The sequence below is a fragment of the Opisthocomus hoazin genome, chromosome W, assembly GCF_030867145.1.
Source record: "Opisthocomus hoazin isolate bOpiHoa1 chromosome W, bOpiHoa1.hap1, whole genome shotgun sequence".
NCBI lineage: Eukaryota > Metazoa > Chordata > Aves > Opisthocomiformes > Opisthocomidae > Opisthocomus > Opisthocomus hoazin.
The window spans coordinates 47,040,899-47,050,556 of record NC_134453.1 but is presented as its reverse complement, the minus strand read 5'-3'; the positions used below and the strand labels follow the sequence as shown (position 1 = coordinate 47,050,556).

The following is a 9,658-nucleotide window of genomic DNA, read 5'->3' as shown; positions in this document are numbered from 1 at the left end:
TTTTCAAGTGCCCATTTTTATATGTTTGGAAATCTTTTTTCGAGGTGGGACTAAGTCAATTATTGTGTATCGATTGGCTCTTGGCATGGAATGTCGTGTCCAGAAGCGGGACTCAGCAGTGTGACACGCCTTCGGAGCAGGCATCTTGGTATGTGTATTCGGGGGCCATCTGTGCTTTATCCAAAACAATCTCTGAAGCAATCTCTGGCTGCGCAGCCTTCCCTGCGCCTCACAGATCACTGAGTTTACAGTGATGGGCTATCCCCCCTTACTTTTGTCTGATAAGCACCAGTTAATTACTTCCTTTGTTATCTCTTCGGTGCTTGACACCTCAGTCGAGAGACGCCTCAGTCCCTTTGTCTTTCGTCTTGCATTTGACAAGTCCAGCAAGGCCATCGATTACAGGATCGTATCGAAGCCTCCCTGATATTGGATCGGGACATTTTTATTGGCGTTATGGACAGGATCCCTCGAGACGAGAGTGCTGTGCTTCCTTGCTGTGGTGCACTGTGTGATTGCGTGTGAATGAGGACAAATGAAGTGTAAGGAAGGCGTGAATGGCGGTTTCTGTTTCCTTTTGTACTGCTTTTGTCATGGACTTGTGTATTAGTATACGGCTTGGCCTCCTGGGAGTGTATAGGGGAATCTCGGACTTTAAGGTGTGACCCTCTCAGGATGATATCCCCTTTGTAGGAACTTTTGCAGGAACTTTGTAGGAATTTTGCGTGTTAGTTTACGCTTTGGCCTCCCGGGAGTGTATAGGGGAAGCTCGGATTTCAAAGCGTGGCCCTCCCAGGACGACATCCCCTTTGTAGGAAAATGCAGGCAGCCGATACGTGTGGTTGTGCGTCTGTGCGGGGTGAGCAAACAGAGAGACTGTATGGTTTTCTAGAGGCACACCGATCTCGCCCCTCTCTCCAGGGGCAAGACTGGGCGAGGGACCATTGATTTCGGTTACAGGCTGTGGTAGACAGAATTAAAGTGTTGCAAAAAGAAGCCAGAGTGAAGAGGGGGAAGGGAAAAGTGATAATCTGTGCAGTGTTGGGAGCGAGTCTGGCTGCTGCAGTGGAGGAAAGGAATCAGAGGTCTGGTCAGGCTGAGGCAGTGGTAGATTCTCTACAAGCAGCGATAGAAACGCTGCGGGAACAGTTGTAGGAAAGTAAACGGCTACTGGAGGAGGAAAGGTGCCAAAACGTAATATTGAAGGAGGAGTTAAGGAATCAGCTCCTAAGGGAGGCAGACTCCTTGGCGGAAACAGAAGTAGCACTGGCAGAGAAAGGGATACGATCGATCTATCCCCAGGGGGACTTGAAGGGAGCAAAAGAGACCGTAGAGAGCCCCCGTCACATATAGCCATTGGTTAAAACTGAAGGAAGGGGTTAAAAGGGATTTTAATAGAAGTGACATTACCTAATAGTTGCTGTGCATTTAAAAAACTGATAGTGTAACCAGAGTGATGAAATCAGTTAACCATAAACATGAACAATGCTGCTATGTCCCTTGCACAGCCCTACCTATCTGGACATTAGTAGGAATGAACAGTTAAGTTTCCAATCATTAAGTATTAAGCAATGGTAAATAGGAATAACGTTGTTAGTTAACCACAGACATATTCATGGTACTTATATATTGTAACCACAGACATATTCAGGGTACTTATATTGTGGAAACTAACTGAAGCGAAGAATCATACATCTCCCACCAGAGAAGTCAGTTTTTAATTAAAACTAGGAGTTGCCTAGAACCGGTCAAGGTGACCCTGCTGCAGGGGCAGGAGCCAGAAGGAGACTGAGCTTGCGCAGAAACAGGGGTCAATCAATGGACACCGTGATGAAGAGGATAAGCCTTCATCTTGGGACCCCCGACGACCACCACTAGGAGGTACTGCGCAAGCGCGAGTGGGAGGAGTGTATGAAAATGGACTAATTTTACTATGAAAGGGATAAGTTATGTAACCTAATAAATATGTATATTTTGATCTATATAAACTGCACGGAAAAGGTATGAGGTATGCACGTTCGGTGGAATTATCCCCCATGCATCCAGCGCCGCAATAAAGAATGCTGCCTTTTAACACTACATTGGTGTTACGAGGTTTTATTCCGGGATTTTCGGTGACAATAGTGCTTATCTATTGTGTAAATTAACTGAGGCAGAGGGTCTTGCATCTCCATACAAAGGGGTTAGTTCCTGATAGGGGCTGGGAGTCACTTAGAACCAGTCAAGACCGACCCTGCTGTATGGATGGGAGCCAGAAGACAACTGAGTTTGCGCAGAAACAAAGGTCAATCAGCGGACACTGTGATGAAGAGGATGTGCCTTCATCTTGGGACCCCCCGATGACCACCACCAGGAGGCACTGCGCAAGCGCAGCTGGGAGGAGTCTATGGAAATTACTTCTTGGAACTAATTATAATATGGAAATTATTTCTCGGAACTGATTTTGATATGCAATGAGGATAGATGCATATGTATAGGTGTATTGGGAAATCTATTTGATTGTATAAATTGAAGAGACACGTTGCTGCTCGGTGCGCACGACTTTGGTGGGACTACCCCCTGTGCTGCCCAGTGCTGAATAAGCATGCCTAGTTTACAGTCTTACAGATTGTGGAGTCTGCTTTCCGCACGTCAAAACGGAATACATATATGAAGACGATGGTGACAATCGCCCCCAGATTATTACTAAAGAAATCCCTTTTGTGGCAACTGAATTGGCAAAGCTACGAAAATATTTTGTGAGAATCGCGAGAGAATCGGAGACCGAATATGTCTGGAGGGTGTCCCTGTTGGGGGGGGACGGGATCTTGTTGTCGGAAAGGGAAGCGGAAGGGTACTGGGGCCCGGGCGTGTTCTTAACCACCGACGATCGCCAAGCCCCATGGTCGTTGACTCAGAGGGCCATATACTGGGCGGGGGGGTTGAACCCGCTGGAGAGGGGGGATCCCCTGGCCATAATGGGCACAACAGATCAGTTATTGGAAAATGTGCAGAGAGTGGCTTGCCTTCAGATGATGTATGACCGGGAACTTAAACCTAATCTAAGCTCCCCAATGTTGCTGCCGGTAGACCCCGAAAGAATGACTGCCCTGATACGGGGGCTTCCCAGTTCCCTGAAACCTATAGGGATCCAGCTGCAGGGGAGAATTCAAAACAACCCCAGCGAGGAGAGAACCATGGCTGCCCTTGTTATAAAGGCTAAGAGCCAGTTATATTTATTAAAGCCAAATTTATTTAAGCAAGCAAAGCGGGCAAGAACAGCGCTGGGTGACCGGGGAGTCTCTTGCTCTACCAACGGCGCATGCCGCCCAGTCCCCTTCCCCAGTTTATATATGGTCTGCTAATACATATTCATAGAGAAAGTTCTAGACTTTGCCATAGGTTCTCCCTGTCCCTAATACATATTCATGGAGAAGGTTCTAGGCGGTCTATGTAGCCCATCCTGGTATCTTCCTGCGGCTGCGCGTACTTGTTGCTAGGGGTCGTCCTGCTCCCTCCGGCGGCCGCGAGGATGAAGGTTGCAGCCCCCTCCTCCGCGCCGCGGACCAGCCTCCCCCTCCTCCCGGCCATGCCAGCCCAGCACTAAGCAGGGAAGCCGCGGCACCCCGCCGAGCAAACAAGTCCAAAACTTCCCCGCCCCAAGGTTCTATGATTTAAGAATGTTTAAGAAGTGGTTTTTACAATCGTTGCACAACAGTAATAAAGCTAACACCAAAGGAAAGGGAGGGGGCTTTTCCTCTTTTCTCCATCTGCTGGTTTGAGAACAAATTTTATATGTATACATTTATTACACCCTGGAGGGGGGGGGCGGCCCCCGACCGTCGGTGGCCAGGGAGGAAAGTGTGGACATGGGGGGAGACAGCTCAAGAGCTGATTAACTATGGGAGGAGATATGGATCTGTTAACCAGCCATATCAAAGGGTTGAAACCTGAGCCGCGCAAGCTGCAGAACGAGGGAGTAAAAGGCCGTTTTCCTCGGGGAAAAGCCCGGATCTAGGCGGGAAAGAAAAGCCCCTGAATCGGCAGGGGCTGTGGCAGTTAGGGCTTCAGAAGGGCATTCCCCGGGACCTAATGGATGGGCTCCCGACCAAGAAGCTAGAACAGCTTGTGCAGAGATGGTCAGGGCAAGAAATCACTTTTGGGCCAGGTCCTGGTCCCCCACCCTTGGTGAATCTGTAGGGGGAACGAAATAAGGAAGAAGATGGTGAGAAACTAAACCCTCCGCCCCCCCAGGGTGAGGGGGGAGGCGGAGGGTGGATGTTTGTACGACAACTCACCTTCAATAACAAGGGGGATTTATCGATTACGGTGGCAGTAAGGCCAAAGAGGAGACCGGTAACCTTTTTGATTGACACCAAAGCACAAATTACTGCGCTAAGCCGGGTCGAGGCGGAACAATGTGGAATTTCAGTCCCGTCCAGACACCTGATAGTTTGAAACGCCTTGGGGAAAACCCAGACAGTGCCCATGACTCCGGTGACATTATGGCTACCGGGAGAGGAAGACCCCGTGGACACCATGGTAGCTGTGGGACCTTTCCAAATGAACCTTTTGGGCATGGATGTTTTAAAGGGTAAACAGTGACGTGATACCCAGGGAAATTCCCCCAGCGCGGAGGTGTGTCTGCTACAAGCGGCGCCTGCCCTCTCCCCTTCTAAACTCACGAATGCGAAACCCTACTGGCTGCCGTTAGGAGCCAGGGCAGGCACAGCTCCTGTACTGGCAGAGCTGTGGGAACAAGGAGTCGTAGTTCCCACCCACTCGCCTTACAATTCCCCGGTCTGGCCGGTGCGAAAACCAAATGGAAAGTGGCGGTTAACGGTCGATTATTGCCGTTTGAATGCTAATACGGGACCGTTACCCGCTGCTGTGCCTAACATTGCCGAGCTCATTAAGCACCATTCAGGAACCCTATTTTGGCAACTATTGATGTTAAGGATATGTTCTTTACGGTTCCCCTTCAACCTGAAGATCAAACCCGTTTCACTTTCACATGGGAGGGACAGCAGTACACTTTCATGCGGCTTCCCTAGGGCTATAAGCACTCTCCCAAGTTAGCTCACCATGCCCTAGCGCAGGAATTAGAAGCGATCCCCATACAAGCAGGGGTGAAGATTTATCAGTATATAGACGATGTGCTTGTGGGAGGGAGTCCGATAGAGGAAGCTGGGGAGGCACAGCGGGACATTATTACCCATTTAGAAAGCATAGGATTGACGATTCCGCCCGAAAAGATACAGGCCCTGATAGAGGGAATTGTAAGAAACGTGAAACTATAACAAAAAAGCCTTAATATTTTCTAGGTTTTAGTAGTCTTTAGTACTGTAACTTGTATTCCTGCATGCATAGTGATCTAACGATGTAACTGTTACACTAATCCCTGTTTTCTCATTAAGGAATGTAGTGGAAGGACATGGGCACAAGCTATCACTTAGTCGTTAGACAAAATAATTAAGTGAAACAAAAGTGGTCTTGGTTCTCAGCAAATAATTGGGATAATTGTGGGATAAAAGAGACTCCTAAATAATTCTACTCCAGACAGCTCGGCCTTGGGAGAGCAAATGTGCCAAGCTACAGAGATAAGGAGGCACCAAGAGAGCAACAAGACTAGAGCCAAACAACGCGAAGAACATGATATACGTGATCCTGGAACTGAGTCTGCACAGAAACAAATGTCAATCAGTGAACAGTAGCGTGATGAAGAGGATGGGCCTTCATCTTGGGACCCCCGAAGACCACCCAAAGATGCTAACAGACATGCATGAAAGATATTTACATATGCTAATTAGTTCTTAGAAATATAATGAATATTTACATGTGTGATTGTATTTAACCTGAAGTAACAGGGTGTCTGGTGCGCACGTTTGGAGGAGAAATCCCCTATGTGCCCGGCACCGCAATAAAGAATACCTGCTGAACAGTATACATTGTACTGTTAGGTTTTTCCTACCGGATCTTCGAATCAATTTGGCACCCCAGATGGGACTCTCTCTGTTCGGCTGTGGGACCCGGTAAGAACAGGACCCCCTTGGGCCCTTGGGAGCCTTTTCCCGAAGGGGCTCCTCGTTTTATCTGGATCACCGCAGGAACAGACAAGGACCATACGTGAGTAAAGGTATTCTTTTACTACTCTTTACTACTAACGGGGTTTGAGTCCCCTAAGTCGTAATTTAATTACGCAGGGAGAATATACCGGGCTGCTAGCACCTTAGAGGTATACAGGGGTTCAAGTCCCCACTGGAGGGGTTTGAGTCCCCACTGGATGCAGTCTTGACTGATATATGGATCATTATTCTGGAAATTGACTACGATTCTGGTAAACGGTTCAGATTGCAGTAACTCTGGGTTAAAATTGTGTGACTGTGTGTGAGGCCTCTGTGTGAATGAGACATATAAACAAGGGTGAGTGTGGAGTTTTGACCTGTGGTTCTGTTCTCCCGCGAGGGAAGCAGCCGGTAAAAAACGAAGCGTAAGAAAATAGTGAATGTTTATTTTAAAGTAATTATCCCATTGTTGTTATCGACGGAATACTACTAGTGATAATCGTAATAGTATGTTGTATTTGTTATAAGTGTCGTACAAAGTTCCGGTGTAAAATCGCGGTTCAGTAACTATTTCTTGTAGCTTAAAGTATAGAATTTTGATTAAGTAATTAGAGCTATCGGTGTTAGAAGGATTTGTTTAGGTTTTTTTGTTAGGGTTTGCTGTACATTGATTGGGGAACAAAGAGGTGGACATGCTGCATAATGGGAACTTCACAGAGCAAAGAGATTCTGAAGAAGAGCCCCTTGGGCTGTATTTTGCAACACTAGAAGGAGATAGGGGGACCTCCGGGAGGTAGTGTGAATAAAAGGATGTTAGTTAAGTATTGTAATCAATGGTGGCTGTTGTACAAGTTAGATGATGAGGCAAAGTGGCCTGAGAATGGGACCCTGGATTATAATACTTTGCTACAGCTAATGTTGTTCTTGAGAAGAGAAGGAAGATGGGATGAGGTCTCACATGCCGATATGTTTTTCACTTTGCGAAATCACCCCGAGTGGCAAAAAGAAAGTGGTATAAATCTAGCCCCACAGGATCCCCTTGTGTTGGCATTAGAAAGGGATAGAAAGAAAGAGCCAGGAAAAGTCAAGCGGTGTTGTTCTGCGTGCAGCATAGGGCAAAGGTGTCTAAAAACAAAAGGGAATCAGAAGAAATTGGAGGAGTGTATGGAGGATTTTATGTCACCCCCCCCCACCTCCCTGATGCTTGGTCGGCTGCGGGAACCCCCCCCGCGCAGACGGGGATGAGTCCTCTGATGAGGGTGGAACGCCATCTAGCCGATCAAGTCCCATCACTGCTCGTACTCATAGTAAGGTGGGACCCATAATCCAAGCCCCTTTAAGACAGGCAATGGGGCAGGGGGGGCTGACCCTGATAGGAATACCCTTCCAAATGGAAGATATAGACAAATGGAGAGAAACTGTAAAGGAATACAGGGAAGATCCTAGCGGGGTAGCCAAGAAATTTGAATGGATAGTTAAGAATTTGGATCTGGACTGGAAAGATGTGGATTTGATGTTAGAGGCAATGGCAGAGATTGAGAAAGGAATTGTGTTAAAAACAGCAAGGGATCATGTGAGGTCACAAATTAGTGCAGGTATTTTACAAGGGACCGAGGAACAACATGTTCCACTCAGAGACCCGGGGTGGGACCCTAATGATCAAACCCAGTATCGACTGTTACAGCAATACCGTATTTGGATTCAGTATGGGTTGGAACACGGGATCCCGAAAGCAGTAAACTGGTCAGCCTTATATGAGGTAAAACAAGGTCAGACAGAGACCCCAACAGAATTCTTGGATAGATTATGAACAGCAGTGCGGAAATACACTACCATAGATCCGGCATCAGATGCAGCTAGACAGCAGCTGGTATCTCTATTTATAGGACAGGCTGCTAATGATATTAGAAAGAAGCTGCAGAAACTTAAAGAACCAGATGTAAGGAATTTAGAGAAACTATTGGAAGAGGCATGGCGAGTGTATCGTAACAGGGATGAGAACAATAGGAAGAAAATGGGTCAGGTATTAGCTTCAGCTACTGTGGCTGCACTGTACCAACAGAATGAAGAAATATTAAGGGGGCAAGGACAGAGGAATTACGATAAAAGGAGACTAAAAATCAATCAGTGCGCTCGTTGTAAGGGATTCAGACATTGGCAAAGGGAATGTCCACAGAACAGAAAGGCACCCTGCCCCAGAATAGCTGCTGACCTACAGGATACTGAATGACGGGGACCTGGGGAATCCACCCTAGCGGATCCACTGGTTAATATAAAGCTAGGGAAACGGAATGTGGAATTTTTGATAGACACTGGTGCGTCATTTTCTGTTTTAAATCAACAACTGATGCCTTTGGATAAGGATTTTATAACCGTTGTGGGCGCTACAGGCCAATCAGAAAAGGCGTATTTTCTAAAACCATTAAAGTACAAATTAGGTAAGCAAATTGGAATATACAGATTTTTGTACATGCCTGGGGCCCCTAAGTCCCTTCTAGGACGAGACCTATTGGAACAACTGAATGCCACAATAATTTTCAGAAAGGGACAAATAGAATTTAAAATTGAGGATACTAAATTAACCGAAATTCTCAGCCTGGCATTGATTCAAATTACAGAAAAAGGAGAAATACCTCAGGATATACTGGACCAAGTGTATTCAGGGGTATGGGCTTCGGGAACCCCAGGAAGAGCCAAAAATGCAGACCCAATAGAGATAAAATTGAAGCCTGGAGCTCGACCACTTAAGATCAAACAATACCCCCTTAAGCTAGAGGACCGAAGAGGAATTAAGAAAATAATTGATAGTTTTATAAATTTTGGATTGTTAATAGAATTGGAATCTGAATACAACACCCCCATTTTGCCAGTGAAGAAGTCGGATGGGAAAAGTTACAGGTTAATACAAGATTTGAGGGCAATTAATAAAATCGTGGAAGATCTCTACCCAGTAGTATCACAGAATCACAGAATAGTAGGGGTTGGAAGGGACCTCTGTGGGTCCAATATGCCAGACAGACCCTCCTCTTAGGGAAGTCTATTGCCTGCTTGGGGCCTGGGTTAAAGACATCACTAGGAAACTTCCTAGCCTGGTGCAGCCCTCGGACTACTACCCATTACTGCTTTTCCACATGGGTGGTGATGAAGCTGCAATGCATAGCCCAGGAGTGATCAAAAAAGACTTCAGACCCTTGGGGCGGTTGGTAAGGGCATTTGGAGCACAGGTTATTTTTTCCTCGTGCCTTCCGGTTGCAGGCAGCGACATTGGAAGAAACAGATTGTTATGGTTTAGCCTGGATGAATACCAGGTGCCCACCAAAGCCGCTCTATCACTCCCCCTCGTCAACTGGACAGGGGAGAGGAAATATAATGAAAGGCTTGTGGGTTGAGATAAGGACAGGGAGAGATCACTCACCGATTACCATCACAGACAAAACAGACAGAACTGGGGGAGAAAAAAAGAAAGTTTAATTTATCACCAATCAAATCAGAGTAGGATAATGAGAAACAAAACCATATCTTAAAAACACCTTCCCCCCCCCCCCCCCCCTTCATCCTGGGATTAACTTTACTCCTGATTTCTGCCTCCTCCCCCCAAGCAGCACAGGGGGACG

At 46.8% G+C, this 9,658-nt stretch overlaps 1 pseudogene; it reads left to right on the top strand.

Annotated features, from left to right (window-relative positions):
* The first annotated feature begins 819 nt into the window (after positions 1-819).
* Positions 820-4,179, top strand: LOC142365522 (uncharacterized; annotated as a pseudogene).
* Positions 4,180-9,658: the final 5,479 nt, after the last annotated feature.